Raw genomic sequence first — 18,522 nt, 5'->3', positions numbered from 1 at the left:
GAACTGTACACATGTGGCCATCAAAGTACCAACAGGTGAGCCCGGTGCCTTCGTCAACAGGAAGGGCTTCCACTCCATGAACGTGCAGGTAGTGTGTGACCACAGGATGCAGATTCTACAAGTCTGTGCAAGGTACCCAGGCAGCTCCCACGATGCCCACCTCCTCAGACACTCCCAGGTGTCAAGGGTCCTCAGTGCTCCAGCCCGACTGGATGGATGGCTGCTGGGTGACAAGGGCTATCTGTTGAAGAAGTGGCTCATGATGTCTCTCCGCCACCCAAGAACAGAGGCCAAGCACAACGGGAGCCATGTCTCCACAAAGGCGGTGGTAGAGAGAACCATAGGTCTTCTCAAGATGCGCTTCTGATGCTTTAGGGGGTGCACTACAATACCCCTTAGAGCGGGTGTCACTGATAGTGGTAGCCTGCTGCGCTCTCCACGATCTGGCACTAGCAACGGGGGACCCACTGGAGGAAGAGGATCTTGACACAGCTGCACAGGCCATAGAGGATGAATCCGGTAGTGAGTCATAAAGGAGGACAGTGAGGAGAACATTGAGGGCATAGACACTGACCTGGGTCACCTCCTGGGAGGCAGGGACACCCGGGACACTTTGACCCAACTCTCTTTCAGCTAGGCTGCCAAATAAGAACCACCATCACATGCCAGGGCTGCAGTCTCCATACTCGATCCCTGACAGGACCATTTCCTTGGCCACCAACATACACTCTGTGCCTGTGCAATAAAGTTTCAAGAGACATACATCCATCATTACATAACAGCCTACCCTGCTCCTACAGAACAAATGAAGCATACTCAGGCCAATAGCATAAAATCAAATCTCATTTAATGTTTCATGTGACAGATTGCTGAACTAAATATTAACCCGTGTTGTTTGTCAAACCATTAAAAAACTCAAAGCAAAATGGGGGAACAAAATGTCAACCTTGACAAGCTTGTCTTGTGTTTAAGGTGCTTTAAATTTAAGTTAGCCGGTGCTACGTTTAGGTGCTCCCCCCTCGCTGGCCCCGGCATTGGAGACAGCCTGCACTCTGCTGTCCTGTTGGCCTTGATGACCTTGGCGGTCGTCCTCTGGCCTATGGAGCCTGTGCTGGCCCCGCTTGGGAGGGAATGGCCAGTGCCACGGCTGGCATCTCCCCAGTCGCTGCAGCCTCATCAGATGCCACAGTCACTGGCAAAGGGTGGAGGAGCTGCTGCTCTCATCTGGAGCTTCCTGAGAGGAGCCGGCAGAGACGACAGGCAGCTCATGCACCAATGTGGTTACTCCAGACCTCCCTGTTCACCATTGATGGATGGGCACCTAGCTGGAACACTGGGTGCCTCATCCATCTCACACATAGACACTAACCACCTGAGGTGTGTGGGCTGCAGATCTGAGTCCATCCCCAGGAAACCCTGATTCTGTCCCTGGAGCAGCCTCTCCATGACAGTCGCCACTCTCTCAATGGAAGGGGCAGTGTGCTCGGCCATGACGGCCAACACAGTGCTCACACTCAGCAGGACTCTTCCACAATGGAGACCATGACACGCATTCCCTCATGTATTTCCGCCAGATCCTCCCGCACACACCATTGGACATCCACCATCTGCCACCTAATGGATGACTCCAGAGGCCCATCATCTGCCTTCGGCTAAGCATTGTCCTGGTCCCCAGCAGTCCTCTGAATGCCGGTGCCCTGGGCACTCTCTGCCTCCGCCTGCACCTCAAGCGAGTGTGAAGTGCCCTCACCAATGTGCACCAAGATATTAGACAGCAATCTAATGCCCACATAGTTGCTGGTATCTGCGCTGGTGTCTAGTTCAGAAATTGGGTGTGACACAGGTGTGCGGGGAGCATGGTGGTCCTCTGGGGTCAGGGGTGGCCCTTCAGGGTCCTCTGTGTGAATGCCTGCAAGTCAACCTAGAAGGGAGAAGAAGATGTCAGTAGTTAAAGTCATCACACTGTCACTGTGCATGCCAGGCACCCTGGTGAGACATTGAGATCTGCATCATTGAGCCCTCGTCTTTCGATTATCAATGGGGACTCCAGGTTCGAGGCTCACATCAATGAAGAGACTGCACTAGAATAGTTACACAAGCCGAAACACTCACCTCAGTGCACTGTGCTCCTACCTTCGTCTGACACTCCAACCTCACCGTGGCTGCTTGACCGAGGTGCATGGTGCCTCTCGAGCTCCAAGGCCTCCTGCTCGTACTGGGAGAGGGTGAGGAGGTGTGGGGGTCCTCGCCAGTCTACGGCCTCTAAATATTGTTATGGGATGTCTTCCCATGATAGGACAGAGGAGCATTGGTTAGTCCACTCTCTACCTGCAGCGTCATTACAGCCTGGCCACCGTCAGCGGAGGACCACCTCGCAGGGCTCAGCCGATTCATGGCTCAAGAACCTCAAGACACTCAGTCCAAGCAGCCAGGACTCACCCCCTTGGCCAGCTCTAGCACCATTGACAGGTGCCACTCAGGCTCTAACACCCCTGAGATTCAAGGGGGGATGTGCAGCTCTTAACTGTTCTCCGCACTGACCCATGCCAACACAGCACTCATCCTTCCCGATAGCAGCAGATCATTGAAATGCTTCCGGCACTGCTTCCATGCGCACCTCACCATGCCGTGGCTGCTCACCAGGGCTGCCACCTCCTCCCATGCCTTCTTGGTGAGGTGTGGTGACCTCCTCCTCCCGTCTCTGGGGGCAAGGTTGTCCCTCCTGGCAGCCACCTCCTCCAGGAGGGCAGCGAGACACTCGTCGGAGAAACGCGGGACCCTCTGCCCCACCAACCTCACCTCCCGCATGGATCCTCCTTCCTGGAGCGCGGCCATGTCACTGCTGCAACTCCAGTGCAGACAGCCTCCCCGGGACTGCCTGTGCTGCTTTTGAATCAGCCGCTGGGTCGCCATGGGTTCCGATAGGCAACAGGTCCCTGCCCCCACCTGAGTATTCCATATACTCATCCAGCTTCACTTTAAATGCATTTACACTATTCACCTAAACCACTCCAGTGGCAGCAAGCTCCACATTTCCACTACAGTCTTGATAAAGAAATTTCTCCTGAATCCCGACTGGATTTATCAGAGACTATCTTAAATTCATGTCCCCTTGTTTTGAACCTTCTCACGGTTGCTGTTTTTCATAAGGTCTAGCAGACAATTAATGGCACCAATGTCAACCTCCGGTGGCTAAATCCCCTCAGCTAACCCCGCTAGAAGGAATTCCACTCTCCGAATATACAGATTGTGTGTTAGAACCTGAAAAGATCCTACACATTAGTTTGGCATTGACCCAACAGGTCAGGAGTGTGATGGAATACTCTCCACTTGCCTGGATGAGTGCAGCTCCCACAACACTTGAGAGGCTTGACGCCATCCAGGACAAAGCAGCCCAGCTGATTGGCACCACATCCACAAACATTCACTCCCTTCACCACCAGCAGCAGTGTGTACCATCTACAAGATGCACTGCAGGAACTCACCAAGGCTCCTTCGACAGTACCTTCCAAACCCACGACCACTACCATCTAGAAGGATAAGGGCAGCAGACACATGGGAACATCACCTCCTGGAAGTTCACCTCCAAATCACTTACTATCCTGACTTGGAAATATATCGCTGTTCCTTCACTGTCACTGGTCAAAATCCTGGAACTCCCTCCCTACCAGCACTGTGGATGTACCTACACCACATGGACTGCAGCAGTTCAAGAAAGCAGCTCCCTACCACCTTCTCAAAGACAAGTATGGATAAGCAATAAATGCTGGCCTAGCCAATAATGCCCACATCCCATGAATGAATTAAAAAAAAGTTCCCCTCCAAGCCATACACCATCCTGACTCGGAACTATATTAATGTTCCTTCACTGTCGCTAGGTCAAAATCCTGAAACTCCCTCGCTAACAGCACTGTGGGTGTACCTACGCCACATGGACTGTAGCGGTTCAAGAAGGCAGCTCACCACCACCTTCTCATGGGTGATTAGGGATGGGCAATAAATGCTGGCCCAGCCAGCGAAGCCCACATCCTGGGAAAGAAATATAAAAATCTGTGTGGCCCCAATAGCAGGAGATGAGCATTACAATGTGGCCTTTACCAGAGTGGTCACCAAGAGGACAATCGGAGTTTTAAAGAGGCATCACTGCTGCCTTGGTAGATGGGGAGGGTCTCTGCAATGCACACTCATATGTCTCATAGGCTCATATGTCCTACAAGGTTGTAACCTGTTGTGACCTGCACAAAACGGCCTGAGCTTCAACATTCCTGGGAGAGTGGAGACTGCTATAGAGATTGGAGTACATGGGGAAGACAATCTGAATGACCAACACTTGGAATATTCCTCTGTGGCTGGTACAAAGGACATCAGATCATAACTCAAGCCTTCTCTTCTGTTTTGTACAGTCTGACTTCATCAACAGCATCTTAGCTCCTTTTCCGATACGTTTCAAATAAAAGGCTATGGTGTAGAAAGTTGTGTTGGTTGGTGATGCAAAACAAGTTGTATCCCATTAGCTGCTCATGATATGCCCCACTCATTTCATAATATAGTCCTCGCTGCAGAAACTTGGAGTCACAAATCAGGTTTAACAATTTACACACATCACATCCATGAAATCAGAGCAGTGTGTACAGTGTGCAGCATGACTACATTGCTGCATCTGAGTTTAGAGAACAAACCAATGGGGGTTTTTTTCAGTTCTTAAATTCAGAATGAAACCACTTTTACTCTTTTAACATCCAAAAGATTCGGGGAACTTATCGGTAAAAGTCAGTCAAAAGTGATTTTGATAATCTCTCAGAAAAGCTACACAAAAGTGTTTAAATTCTTCAGAGCCATGGTCCAGACATGGGCATAAACCCTAATGGCAGAGATTTGGGGGAGAAGCATAGCCACCAGCCTCGACCTAATGGCTGCATCCAACCGGTAATGATGCAAATGAATGTGAAAAATGCTGAATGTAAAGAGGATCACAGGGAAAACCACCAGTGACTGGAGTCATATCTGACACAAAGAAAGATGGTTGTGGTTATCGGAGGCCAATTGTTAGAGCCCCAGGACATCAATCTAGAGTTCCTTAGTAAAGTGTCTTTGACCAAGTCGTGTTCAGTACTCCATCAAAAACCTTTTTTGCTGTCACAGGTGCTGAATAATGATGATTCCACACCATTCAGTTCCAGTCACAAATCCCCTGATAATGAAACACTCTGTGCCAGCTGACAGCAGGAACTGAATAACACCCAGATTTGGGCTGACAAGTGACAGATAACATTCACACCACCTTAGTGTCAAATAATAAACTTTTTGAGCAAATGAAAGCCCAGGCAGCAAACATGACCTTCAATGGGCACATTCAGTGCTGAGGCCCCAATAGCATCTTGGGTGGGCATTGCTGTCAACCATACTTTAACTGGACTGGCAATATCGACATTCTGGCTCCAAGAAGGACAGTGCTGAGTACACTGTGATAACTACCTCACCTCCTAAACCCTCAAAGTCTTTCCTCCATTAACAAGGCACAAATCAGGGCTGAGATAAATAATCACACTTGCCTGAATGGGATGAAGTTGCAAAAATACTCAAGAAACTTGATACCATTCAGGAGCTCATTTGATCAGAGACCCTGCCACTGACTCAATATCCAACCAATTTGCCAGCACACCATGGCTGTCTTACATATGAGTGCCACCATGCCAACTATCGTCACTAGCGCCATTCCATGAATCATCTACCATAGAGAAGGACAAGAGTAGGAATGTCATGGAACCACATAAACTCCAGGCTTTCCCCTGTGTCTCACACCAGCCTGACTTATGCAGTTATCGCTGCTCCTTCCTCATAGCTGGGTTAACTTCCTGGAATTCTCTATAACACCTTTGCAGAAGCATCATCGCCACAAACACTGCAGTGGTTCAGGGAGAAGGTTCATCTGAAGGAAAATAAGGGTGGGTAATAAGCTTTTCCAGAGTTGCCTATGTCCTGAGAACAAATTGAAAATGTGTTGGAAGAGCATTTACCCCCTGGATTTTGGTCACTGTTAACTATTGATATAGTGTGTTGCATGTAAGGCGAGTGCAGACTGTGCCTTTTCCAAGGAGAATAACATGCGATATGTATCAGACAGATGTACTGGGGGAGAAAGCATCTTGCATATACAAAATAGTGTCCACAACAGGCACACATCAACAGAAAGTGCGCCACATACCATATTTGTGAAGTAGCTAATGTTTGTACCTAATATCCATCGGCAATGGGCAGAATAAGTAAATCTTTGGCATCGGCGCTGCCATTTTTCTCTATTTTCAGCCTATATCCCTCTCTTAAACTCACACATTTGAACATGATGTTTTCAGCATTAAGGAAAACTGCCACACTGCACCCATTCCCCCTCCCTCCAACCCCTGTAACAACCTCTCATTCATCAGCGCTACTTAAAGGGACCATCAACTACTTATGAGTTAATAACTGGCTTTTTTTTTTACAGCTGGTGCTATACATTTTGGATATTTTTCTGTACTTGTTAAAAATATCAATAGTTTACAGAGAGTAACCTGGGTGAAGAAGCACATTTTGCTGATGGAAAGGCTTCTGTACTAACCAGTGGCTTCCAGATGTCAGTGGCCTAATCCAGCATCTTCTTGGCATTGAACATAACTGGGAGAATGAGCACAGTCCACATGGAGCAGGACTAGTTGCTCGAAGAGGGAGGAGGAGGAGGAAGGAGACAAGATTTCTCAGCAGGAGGCCATATTCTCAAAGGGTCTTTAAGAAGCAGATCTGTTGGATAATGGATTGCAGGCATGTCGTGATGCCCAGTGGTATAAGAACCATGTTGACAGTAGTTTGAGCTTCCATGCAGCAAGCTGAGATTATATGACTGGAGTCTGAGCGTACACTGTTTCACTCAGACAATTGGGTGGGTGCTGCTTGTACTGCAGTGGAAGATGAGACATCAATCCCCTGATGCTGCATCATAGATGGCTCTGCAGGTACACTGAGAGAGTTCCATGTTGGTAAGACCAGGGTCCAAGATCTGTGCCAATTTGGCACCAAATTCCTTCATGCTCCTTGACATTGAATACAAGCTTTCTGGCAGGCTTTGCAACACACCAAGCATTTGGGTGCTTTTTATTCTTTCATGTGATGTGGGCTTCGCTGGCTGGGCCAGCATTTTTATTGCCCATCCCTCATTGCCCTTGAGAAGGTGATGATGAGCTGCCTTCTTGAACCGCTGCTATAGGTACACCCACAGCGCTGTTAGGGATGAGTTCCGGGATTTTGATCAAGCAACAGTGAAGGAACTGTGATATAGTTCAAAGTCAGAATGGTGTGTGGCTTGGAGGGGAATTTGCAGGTGGTGGTGTTCCCATGTATCTGCTGCCCTTGCCCTTCTAGGTGGTAGAAGTCTTGGGTTTGGAAGGTGCTGTTGAAGGACTCTTGGTGAGTGGCTGCAGTGCATCTTGTAGATGGCACACACTGTTGCATTGGTGGCAGAGGGAGTGGATGTTTAAGGTGATGGATGGGGTGCCAATCAAGTGGGCTGCTTTGATCTGTATGTCCTGGGAGCTTTTAGAGTGTTGTTGGAGCTGCACTCGCCCAGGCATGTGGGGAGTATTCCAACACACTCCTGACCTGTGCCTTTGTTGTAAGGAAATAGAGATAGTTTAAGTAAGTTATATTGGTATTTGTGGGTGTTAGGAATGAGTTTTAGCTTTAATGCTTAAGTTGATTTGTATTTCTGTATTAAGAAAAAGTCAAGTTGAGTTTTAGTTTCATTCCAAAAGGTGCCTGCATTTCTAATGAGAGTTTACGACTGTAAGAGAAGCTAAGCAAACACAAGAATAGAAAAAATGGGCTGTTGCCTAGCAATAGGGGTCCAGAGAGGCAGGTCCCTCCCACACATACACATAGCAGAAACTAGAAACAGTAGTTTTTTAGTTTAGTTTTGAAGACAGCTGCCAGGCAGAAGCAGCCTAGAAGGCTCATATAACCAGTTCCAAACTAAAGTTAGTTGAAAGTAGCTGCCATGGAGAGACTGGAGCAAAGGGGATAGATAGCCAGTCCCAAGCTAAAGAAGAAAGTCCCCAAGAATCCAGGGGAGTGGAACAGGACTACGTCCCAAGCCGACCTTCTAGTCAAAGGAAAGACAGGAAACTGCAATAAGTCCTGTTAAGCGAAGTTAAGAGTGAGGGGAAGAGAAGGGCTTCAAACCTCAAGCTTAAAGCTCCAAGCTGCAGGAAACAGAATCAAAGTGATATAAAGGCTTGTAAGCAGTCAGAAGGTCCAAAGAAGCAACTGTGGGCCTGTAACTCTTTGCCATGGGTATGTGAAGCAGTGGTGTACTGTTGACAGCTGAGTCAGTGAGAGAGAGTGCATGGAAGAAAGTTTGAATGTATGTGGTGACCCAGGGCAGAGGAACATCGGAAGGTGAGGTCGAAACCCTGGAGGTGAACTCTTGCGGAAGGCTTCTGAGAGAAAATGTCAGTTTGGCAGAAGATTAACCTCAGCTGGGGATCATAACACTTGCAGATGGTGGACAGGCTTTAGGGGTCAGGAGGTGAGTTACTCGCCACAGGATTCCCAGCCTCTGACCTGCTCTTGTAGCGACAGTATTTATATGGCTAATCCAGTTCTGTTTCTGGTCAATCGTAACCCCCAGGATGTTGATAGTGGGCAATTCAGTGATGGTAACGCCATTGAATCTCAAAGGGTGATGGTTAGATTCTCTCTTGTTGGAGATGGTCATTGCCTGACACCTGAATGTTACTTACCATTTGTCAGCCCAAGCCTGGATATTGTCCAGGTCTTGCTACATTTGGACATAGACTGCTTCAGTATCTGAGGAGTTGCAAATGGTGCTGAACATTTTGCAATCATCAACAAACATCCCCACCTCTGACCTTATGATGGAAGGAAGGTCATTGATGAAGCAGCTGAAGATGGTTGGGCCGAGGACACTACCCTGAGGAACTCCTGCAATGATGTCCTGGAGCTGAGATGACTGACCTCCAACAATCACAACCAACTTCCTTTGTGCTGGGTATGACACCAACCAGCAGAGAGTTTTCCCCCTGATTCCCATTGGCTCCGGTTTTGCTAGGGTTCCTTGATGCCATACTCGGTCAAATGCTGCCTTAATGTCAAGGGCAGTCACTCTCACCTCAACTCTGGAGTTCAGCTCTTTTGTCCATGTTTGAACCAAGGTTGTAATGTGGTCAGGAGCTGAGTGGTCCCTGGTAGAACCCAAACTGGGCTTCAGTGAGCGGGTTATTGCTAAACAAGTGCCACATGATAGCACTGTTGATGACCCCTTCCATTACTTTACTGATGATTGAGAGTAGACAGATGGGATGGTAATTGGCCAGGTTGGACCTGTCCTGCTTTTTGTGTACAGGACATACCTGGGAAATGTTCCACATGGCCAGGTAGATGCCAGTGTTGTAGCTGTAGTGGAACAGCTTGGCTAGGGGCGCAGCAAGTTCTGGAGCACAAGTCTTCAGTACTATTGCCGGAATGTTGTCAGGGTCCATAGCCTTTGCAGTATCCAGTCTTCAGCCTTTTCTTGATAACACATGGAGTGAATCGAATTGGCTTAATAATGATACCTGCGATGCTAGACACCTCTGGAAAAGGCCAAGATGGATCATCCACTCGGCACTTCTGGCTGAATATTGTTGCAAATTATTCAGCCTTATCTTTTGCACCGATGTACTGGGCTCACCCATCACTGAGAATGGGGATATTTGTGGAGCCTCCTCCTCCAGTGAGTTGTTTAATTGTCCACCACCATTCACAACTGGATGTGGCAGGACAGCAGAGTTTAGATCTGATCCATTGGTTGTGGAATTACTTAGATCTATCTATCACTTGCTGCTTATGCTGTTTGGCACACAAGTAGTCCTGTGCTGTATCTTCACCAGGTTGACACCTCATTTTTAGGTATGCTTGGTGCTGCTCCTGGCATGCCCTCCTGCACGTTTCATTGAACCAGGGTTGACCCTCTGGCTTGATGATAATGGTAGAGTGGGGATATGCCAGGCCATGAGGTTACAGATTGTGGTTGAGTACAATTCTGCTGTTGTTCATGGCCCACAGCATGTTCCTAGATCTGTTCAATATCTATCCCATTTAACACGGTGGTAGTGCCACACTACACGATGGAGTGTACGCCCAACGTGAAGACAGGACTTTGTCTCCACAACGACTGTGCAATGGTCACTCCTACTAATACTGTCATGGACAGATGCATCTGCAGCAGGCAGGTTAGTGAGCATGAGGTTGAGTATGTTTTTCCTTCTTGTTGGTTCCCTCACCACCTTCTGCAGACCCAGTCTAGCAGCTATGTCCTTTAGGACTTGGCTAGTTCAGTCAGTAGTGGTGCTACCGAGCCACTCAGATTGTGACCCCTGGTTCTGGACTCCCCCATCATTGGGAACATCCTTGCTGCATCTACCCTGTCTAGTCCTGTTAGAATTTTATAGGTTTCTATGAGATCCCCCCTCATTCTTCTGAATTCCAGCGAATATAATCCTGATCAACTCAATCTCTCCTCATATGTCAGTCCCACCATCCCAGGAATCAGCCTGGTAAACATTCGCTGCATTCCCTCTATAGCAAGTACATCCTTCCTCATATAAGGAGACCAAAACTGCACACAATATTCCAGGTGTGGTCTCATCAAGGCCCTGTACAATTGCAGGAAGACATCTCTGCTCCTGTACTCGAATCCTCTGGCTACGAAGGCCAACATACTATTTGCCTTCTTTACCACCTTCTGCATCTGCATGTTTACCTTCAGCGACTGGTGTACAAGGAGACCCAGGCCTCATTGCACATTCCCCTCTCTCAATTTATTGCCATTTAGATAATAATCTGCCTTCCTGTTTTTGCTACCAAAGTAGATAACTTCACACTTATCCACATTATACTGTATCTGCCATCCATTTGCCCACTCACTCAGCTTGTCCAAATCACACTGAAGCATCTCTGCATCCTCCTCACAGCTCACCCTCCCACCCAGCTTTGTGTCATCTGCAAATTTGGAGATATTACATTTAATTCCCTCATCTAAATCATTAATATATATTGTGAATAACTGGGGTCCCAGCACCGATCCCTGCAGTACCCCACTGGTCACTGCCTGCCATTCGGAAAAAGACCCCTTTGTTCCTAATCTTTGTTTCCTGTCTGCCAACCAGTTTTCTATCCATCTCAATACACTATCCCCAATCCCATGCCTTTTAATTTTACACGCCAATCTCTTATGTGGGACTTTGTCGAAAGCCTTCTGAAAGTCAAAATAAACCATATCCACTGGCTCCCCTTCATCAAATCTACTAGTTACATCCTCGAAAAATTCCAGTAGATTTGTCAAGCATGATTTCCTTTTCATAAATCCATGCTGACTCTGTCCGATTCTGCCACTGTTTTCCACCTGCTCAGCTATTAAATCTTTTATTATGGACTCTAGAATTTTCCCCACTACTGCGTCAGGCTGACTGGTCTATAATTCCCTGTTTTCTCTCTGCCTCCCTTTTTAAATAGTGGGGTTACATTAGCTACCTTCCAATCTGTAGGAACTGTTCCAGAGTCTATAGAATCTTGGAAGATGACCACCAATGCATCCATTATTTCTAGGGCCACTTCCTTAAGTAGTCTGGGTTATAGATTGTCAGGTCCCAGGGATTTATCAGCCTTCAATCCCATTATTTTCCCCAATACCATTTCCCTACTAATACTGATTTCTTTCAGTTCCTCCCTCTCACTAAACCCTGTGTTCCCCTACATTTCTGGTATGTTATTAGTGTTCTCCTTTGTGAAGACAGAACCAAAGTAGGTATTTAGTTGGTCAGCCATTTCTTTGTTCCCCATTATAAATTCCCCTGTTTCTGACTGTAAGGGACGTACATTTGTCTTCACCAATCTTCTTCTCTTCACATACCTTTAGAAAGTTTTACAGTCAGTTTTTATGTTCCCTGCAAGCTTACTCTCATACTCTATTTTCCCCTTCTTAACCAATCCCTTGGTCCTCTTTTGCTGAATTCTAAACTGCTCCCAATCCTCAGGTCTGTTGTTTTTTCTGGCCAATTTGTATGCCTCTTCCTTGCATCTAATACTATCTCTAATTTCCCTTGTAAGCCATGGTTTGGCCACCTTTCCTGTTTTACTTTTGTGCCAGACATGAATAAACAATTGTTGCAGTTCACCCATGTGCTTTTTGAATGTTTGCCATTGCCTATTCACCATCATCCCTTTAAGTAACGTTTCCCAATCCATCATATCCAACTTGCCCCTCATACAATTGTAGTTTCCTTTATTAAGATTCAGGACCCAAGTCTCAGAATCAACTACAGTACTCTCCATCCTGATGAAGAATTCTATCATATTATGGTCGTTCATTCCCAAGGGGCCTTGCACAACTAGATTGCCAATTATTCCTTTCTCATTATACAATACCCAGTCGAGTACAGCCTGTTCTCTCATTGGTTCCTCAATGTATTGGTTCAGAAAAACATCCTGTATACACTCCAGGAATTTCTCCTCTACGGAATTGTTACTAATTTGATTTGCCCAATCTATATGCATATTAAAGTCACCCATAATTACAGATGTTCCTTTATTACAAGTGTCTCTAATTTCCTGTTTAATGCCATTCCCAACATCACCACTACAGTTTGGGGGTCGATATACAACCCCCACTAATGTTTTTTGCCCCATAGTGTTTCTCAGCTATACCCATACAGATTCCACATCGTCAGAGCTAATATCTTTCCTCACTATTGCGTTAATTTCCTCTTTAACCAGCAATGCAACTCCACCACCTTTTCCTTTTTGTCTGTCCTTCCTAAATACTGAATACCCCTGGATCTTCTGTTCCCGTCCCTGGTCACCCTGCAGCCATGTCTCCGTAATCCCGACTATATCATACCTGTTTACATCTATTTGCGCAGTTAATTCATCCACTTTATTGTGAATGCTCCTCGCGTTAAGGCATAACCTTACTTGTCCCATTTCCACTATTTTTCACTGAGGCCCTGTTTGATTCTTGCCCTTAATTTCTCTTGCCTATCACTTTTCTCATTCCCCTTTCTGTCTTTTGTTCTTGTCTTTGATTCCCCTTCCTCTGACTTCTTGCATAGGTTAACATCCCCTTGCCATTTTAGTTTAAACTCTCCCCAACCACTCTAGCAAATGTTCCCCCGAGGACATCAGTCCTGGTTCTGCCCAGGTGTAACCCGTCCAGTCTGTACTGGTCCCACCTCCTCCTGAACCAGTCCCAATGTCCCAGGAACCTGAAACACTCCCCCCTCACACCATCGCTTCAGCCATGTATTCATCCGATATATCCTGCTATTTCTACTCTGACTAGCATGTGGCACTGGTAGTAATCCTGAGATTACTACCTTTGAAGTCCTACTTGAGGTTTTGCTAGAGTAAGTGCAGAAAAACTGCTTCCTTTGGAAATTGGATCAGCAACTAGAGACCACAGATCTCCAACATCCACAACCATCTTCCTTTGTGTTAGGTATGACCCCAATCAGCAGGGACCTTTCCACGAATTCCCATTGACTCCAGTTTTGCTAGGGCTCCTTGATGCCACACTCAGCCAAATGCTGCCTTGATGTCAACACCTCTGGAGTTCAGCTCATTTGTCCATGTTTGAACTAAGGCTGTAATGAGGTCAGGAGCTGAGTGGCCCTGACGGAACCGAAACTGAGAGTCAGTGAGCAGGTTATTGCTGTGTAAGTGCTGCTTGATAGCATTGATGACAACACCTTCCAACACATTACTGATGATCGAGAGTAAACTGATAGGGTAGTAATTGGCTGAGTTGGATTTATTCTGCTTTTTGTGGACGGGACATACTTGGGCAATTTTCCACATAGCCGGGCAAATGTCAGATATGCACGTAGATGCCAGCTAGACACTTTAACAGCTTCCCTATGGCCGCAGCTAATTCTGGAGCACAAGTCTTCAGTACTATTGCCGGAATGTTGTCAGGCCACATAGCCTTTGCTGTATTCAGTGCCTTCAGGCATTTCATGATACTTTTCTTGTGCTCTGACGAACGTTCTTCTGTAGCCAAGCTCATCATTTTTTTTAATCTAAACTTTCATGGGCTGTGGGTATTACTGGCAAGGCCAGCATTTGTTGCCCATCCCTAATTGCCCTTGAACTTGAGTCGATTGCTAGGTTATTTCAGAGAGCAGTTCAGAGTCAACCTCATTAAAGTAATACTGGAGTCACATTTAGCCAGACCAGGAAAGGTCGGCAGATTACCTTCCCTAAAGGACATTAGTGAACCAGATGGGTTTTTATTACAATCGATGATGGTTTCATGGTCACCGTTCCTGAGACTAGCTTTCAATCCCAGATTTTGTATTAATGGAATATAAATTCTACCAGCAACCACAGTGGGATTTGAACCTGTGTCCCAGAGCATCAGTCTGTCCGTCCAGTGACATTATCTTTACACCACCATCTCCTTGCCCTCAGGTAAGCTGGCACCTGTGCTATCCTTACCCACAGGCCTGACTGCCAGGTCACTTATGCCCGCCTGCCTCACAACATGCAGATCCTGTCTCTATGCATATTTCTAAATTGTGCACAGTGTCAGTATCTGAGCTGATGGCGGCGACTATGAAATCGAGTGATGGATGTCTCTACATTATCACTTTCCTTCTTGCTCTTCCTCCACTGCCTGGGCAGGTTTAGGAAAAAGTCAGAAGTACATGCTTACAACATGAACAGCTTCAGAAGAGACTGTGGGATAAGAGAGAAGTGGGATGAGAAGGGAAGGACTAGATATACATTTATCCTTATCTCCAATGGCTGCAGCCCTGCCAATGACCATGGGCTCAGCAATGGCTCTTCTGATAATAGCCAGCACCATCCCCTCCATGGGGATAAGAGCAGGCAGATAGTTCCTGCTGCCTCTGGTTATGGGTCACCTTGAGTTGCCACATAGAGGGAAGTGCATGGATGAATGTTGTGGAATCTATTTGCATGACTTAGCTCTCATGGTTGAATAGCTGGTAGTGAATGCAAGTTATGAGATATGGGCTTGAGGCTTGCAACATACTAAGTTTGTGAGGGTGTGTTGAAGCTATGAATGTTTGTTTTGAACTGTGATTGATGGAAACTGTCAGTAGGTGAGTGACAGGGTGCAGTGAATTGAACAGTGGCTGAGAAAGTATTGCATTAGGTGGCATATGTCACTTTTCACATTTCACGCATTCGCTGACCTTGATCACTCCTCTGGGGTCATTCTTGTGGTACTGCATCCACGCTCTTGAAGCTATACTTCTGACATTTACCCATCTCTTGCCACTACCTTCTCAACATAAATCTATAGGGCCTCCTTCCCTGTTGAGGGTCCAAGACATTTCTCCTCCTTTCTACCTCTACCATCAAGCCATCCAATTCAGCGTCTGAAAAGCTAGCTCTCTCTCTCACTCGGTCAGCCATTCTTTACTCATTCACAAGTCAGATCACTTATAGAACGCCTGACACCTATTCCAGTCACGATGCACCTCCGCTTTTTAAGAGGTATAGGCTAGCTTTAAGTACTGCTATAGACACTCATGCTATTGGGCTCCCTGCTAATGCGTGCAACCAATGAACAGCACAGGGAGCACTGGCTGCATATAGTAATCACAATAATGAGCAGGTGGTATGAAATTGATGTGCTGCCTATACTACATTGAACGGGTGTGGGTTAATCATGCATTGCAGTCCCTGCAACTTTTTACGGGGGGAGGTAACCAAATTAACCCTCAAAATGTCTGATCAAGCCTGGGAGATAATATAATCAAGTGTAAGTGATGATGTGAACAAGTGCTGAAGATTTATAAATGCCACTGGAGCCCTGAGTTTAGGTCAGATCCAATATAGACAGAATAATCCAAACTAAATAAAGCATTAATACCCTGTCTGCTGTGTACCCTACAAGAAACTTGATGTAATCCAGAACACTATATGTAAGTAATTGTGAGAAACAAAGTCTAGCTGTGATAAATGTGCCTTTTTGCAGCGTCTCCCAATTCAGACAGTGTTCTTGGCAATGCAGCATGTTATAAGCAGCAGCAATCACTGCAGTGGTCTTGATTTCTATTGGAGTTTGGTCTCAAAATTAAGGTCAGCTATAGACAGGCTGAGCAAAACAGGCATGTAATCGCCATATGCTTTATTATTAATGGAATTAAATGTCAGGTGGTGGGATTCAACATGGTCCAGCCTGATTTTAATGACACACCATCTTACCACCAGAAGCAGAGTAAATTTAATTATCCCATGTAAACTACTCAGATTAATTTACAACCATCTGGAATGGGCACAAATTACAGGATTATTCACAGTCAAAGGAAATGTGAGTGCAATTGATTACTAAAGGTCACTCCAGGCTGCACTTCCAGATTTCAATAAACAGTGCTTATTAGTGGGACAACATTATTGTTTCATTAATATTATTAATGAGTCTGCAAAGTCTTTTCTGTATATAATTATTCCTTTCATCTCAAAAACTGACCTAATATGGTAACCATGGACTGCCTAAACTAAATCACATGGTTTAAATTGGTCATCAGTCATTGGTGAGTTCTGTGGCATGCTTTAACTCAGGTTGGGTTTGAGCATATCACAAAATGCACTGGTAGTTTTCTTTGTGAGGCGCTGCCTGTGTTACTGCCTCAAGTGAAGGGAGCTGTGCCTTTGGGTTGTTTACTCGGGTGTGGGGCATTGGCAGCTGGGTGCCTCTGCCACTTCATTACCAGTGGGTGTAATGTCAGAGCTGCCCTGAGCTCTCCTCCTCCTAGGATATGGGGCCCTGTTCAAGTTAAATCACAGGCATGTTGCTTGCTAGCCCTAGCTCAGTTCCATCAGCTTCCCCATCTGGCACCAGTAATGAGAGTGCACTGTAAAATTCAGGGTGGCATGGGCCCCTCAGGTCCAAGGTGTCGTTGAATGCACCAACGCTGGGACACTGCACCCTTTATTTACCTCATCAGCTACATCAACAGCAAAGGATTCCAACTCCCTCAATATCCAATTAATTTCCTTCTTGACAGCTGCCATTTGAAATTGGTCTTAGCAACATGAAGCAAAACAGTTGGGGTTGTGAAGGTATATCTCTGATGTTTGGACCAGTGTGGAGTGCTCTGAAATAGACCCTAGCTTGGATGCCCAGGATTGTGCTCCCAGTTACACAGCTTCACCTCCTCTTCATCTTCAGGTTCCTTGCTCTTGCCGAGAGTTGGATGCAACATTACGCCACCTGCTTCTAATGTAAGAAACAGAATTTTTGAGAGCAGGTTTCATTGCTAACTATGGGATGACACTCAGTGAGGTCCCAATCTTTTCCAAGATTAGTCACAGTCTGCTTCATCAGGAGAGGGTCCTGGATGTGTCAAACATCCTGCCCCTGGTCTTCTTTGAAATAAGGCTGTGGGATCTAATATGTTCACCCAGAAGGCAGATGGGGGCCACAGTTTAATATCTCACCTGAAAGACAGCACCTTTAACAGCACAGCGCAGCGCTGCATTGGATTGTCAGCCTGGATGTTTATGCTCAGAGCCAATGTCCTCTTGCTCCTTGCAGTGTCTGCAGCTTCATCTCCCCACAGGAAGTGAGGGCACAGAAGGAGGCCAAAGTGCCATGAAGTGATTACAGTTATCTTTAAATTTAGGTTTCATTCAGCACATCTGCAAGTTAATGCTTTCAAAGGGAAGAGTTTCCCCTACAGATGGATCCAGCTGAAAGCTCAGGGCTTTACGATTTGTCTGCAGGTTCCAGCATTCATAACGTGCCTCCATCTTGTGGCACCCTCCTCCTCTCCATTTAGCTGAGCCACACGCACCATTCTTAGTTGGGCTGCTAGCCACCCTCCCCTCTGATCATTCTGATTGGCCCTCCCAAATCTGGGGTCCAGCTTCTTACCCAGCAGCCTCTGGGAAGATTGCGTCTGACCTGGAATTCATCCCAGGCAGAGGCACTGGCATGCTAGCAGGAACATTCAACCCTGGGTGTCAGATAACAATTAGGATGACAATGGAAAGCTCGGATCATTTTGACCTTTCATTTGAGTGCAAGTGAGGTGTGAAGGAACAATTGACGGGGAAGACAAGGAAGTGTAATTGGCTCCACTGGACCCTTTAGAAATCGATGATGAGCTATTGAAATAATTCAATGTAGTGACTGGGAGGTGATTGTAAGTCCAACAACAGAGGATGATCCTCTTACTTTGCAGACTATGTAAGACTGCCTGACTTTGCATTAGTTGCAGCACTTTAAAAGTACTTTGTCAGCTGTAAAGCGATTTGAGGTGTCCCGGAACCATGAAAGGTGCTACATAGATACAAGTTTTCATTTTTTGCCATTCTTATTTAAATGTTTTGTGACAGTGTTTACATGTCATTCAAAGCATTACTGTGGCTCAGTCGGTAGAACTCTTGTCTCTGAGGCACAAGGTTCTGGGTTCAAGCTCCCTTCCTGGACCTGAACATAAAAATCCAGGCTGACAATCC

Source organism: Carcharodon carcharias, chromosome 18 (genome assembly GCF_017639515.1).
Source record: "Carcharodon carcharias isolate sCarCar2 chromosome 18, sCarCar2.pri, whole genome shotgun sequence".
Taxonomy (NCBI): domain Eukaryota; kingdom Metazoa; phylum Chordata; class Chondrichthyes; order Lamniformes; family Lamnidae; genus Carcharodon; species Carcharodon carcharias.
This window is presented reverse-complemented; position numbering follows the sequence as displayed.